This window comes from Fulmarus glacialis, unplaced genomic scaffold, assembly GCF_000690835.1.
Source record: "Fulmarus glacialis isolate BGI_N327 unplaced genomic scaffold, ASM69083v1 scaffold10929, whole genome shotgun sequence".
Taxonomy (NCBI): Eukaryota; Metazoa; Chordata; class Aves; order Procellariiformes; family Procellariidae; genus Fulmarus; species Fulmarus glacialis.
The window spans coordinates 50,007-51,533 of record NW_009232635.1 but is presented as its reverse complement, the minus strand read 5'-3'; positions in this window follow the sequence as shown (position 1 = coordinate 51,533).

Genomic DNA, 1,527 nt, shown 5'->3' with positions numbered 1-1,527 from the left:
CTCAGCGCCTGCTAAGGATGGGAGCGGGTTCTGTCCAGGGAGGAACCGCTGCTCTGCCCCAATTAACAGCTGCTGAAGCAGCCTCAGTGGCACCCAGCCTCCATCCCAAGCACGACCGGTGCCCCGTGCCCCAGCGCCATTCCAGTCAGACTGGGATTTCGGGCCCTTGCTGGGACAGCATGGCTTTCCCTGCAGCACGGCCCTCAGGGTGCACGCTCTGCGGCCCTGCTGGGCACCCCTCCGCCCTCACTGCCGTTGCCAGCTCTACCCCCACAGTTCGGCTGGTGCCTCTCGGGGGGGAGACAGGGAGGGAGGACACACACTGAGCTGCACTGATCGCATCTCAGCCTCTTTGGTTGTAGAAGGGGCATGCGGGGACAGCCATGGGTGCAGCACAGCCCCAGGCCACCCCCTCACACTCCCTAGGTTGCCACAGGAACAAAAGCAGCAAAAGAAATAAAATCAATCAGCTCTTTTCCCCTGTGTGGTGGTTAGTGCTGTGTGGAGGAGACACCGTGAGGGGTGACACGCTGCGAACACAAACCAGGCGAGCGTGCTGGGGGGGTTCAGTGCCAGGGAGCAGCCTCTGGCCCCCGAGCACAGGACAGGACCTGGGGGAGCTGCCACCACGCACCAGCTAAAATCTCCCTCGCGCCTTCCCCTCGCGTCCTCCCGGTTGTCTCCTACCGCTGCCAACGGCACGAGAACAGCAGAGCCATGGAGCTGCCACTTCCGCGATCTCTTAGCTGACCTTGCAGGGAAAAAACAAGAACAACCCAAAAAATGTTACAAGCTGCACCCAAATCCAGGGGCCATCCCAGCCCTGGAGCTGCGAGTGCCCCTCGTACAGCGTCCCCGGGCCCTGGGAGGTGCACAGAGCCAGGACGCAGCCCCCCCCAGCCCACAGCCCTCCCCAGGGTGCAGGGCAGTGGCTCTGCGCCCACCCACACGCCCGGCAGACATGCGGTGCCGGGCTGCCCCATTGGCACCGGGTCTGGGCACAACCCCGGAGCTCGGCAAAGCTCCTCCTCGCTGGGCTGCGTCGGAGCCGGCGCGGGGCAGCTCAAAACTACTTACAGCATATTTTTTTTTTTTTAAACACATGCTCGTTTATGAAAACAATCACCCTGGCACGGTCCAAGCATATACAGACAAATCTACTCTCCAAAACGCGCTACTTACAGCATATTTTTTTTTTTTTAAACACATGCTCGTTTATGAAAACAATCACCCTGGCACGGTCCAAGCATATACAGACAAATCTACTCTACAACACGAGGGGCTGCCAAAGGAATGGGGAAAAGCCTCTACTCATCCACTCAGCGGTTCCAGCACAGCCACGGAGAGGGGAACGGCCATCCAGGGCCCCTTCCGCAATGGGATACCCCGGCGTCACCAGTACTCCAACTGCCGGAGCTGAGAGCGGGTTTGGGGGATACCTGGCAGTTATCTTCATACACATCTCGGCTTTCGGAGGTAAAAACAAAAGGTTTCTTCCAAATCAGCAGGCAAATTTAATGCAGAAAG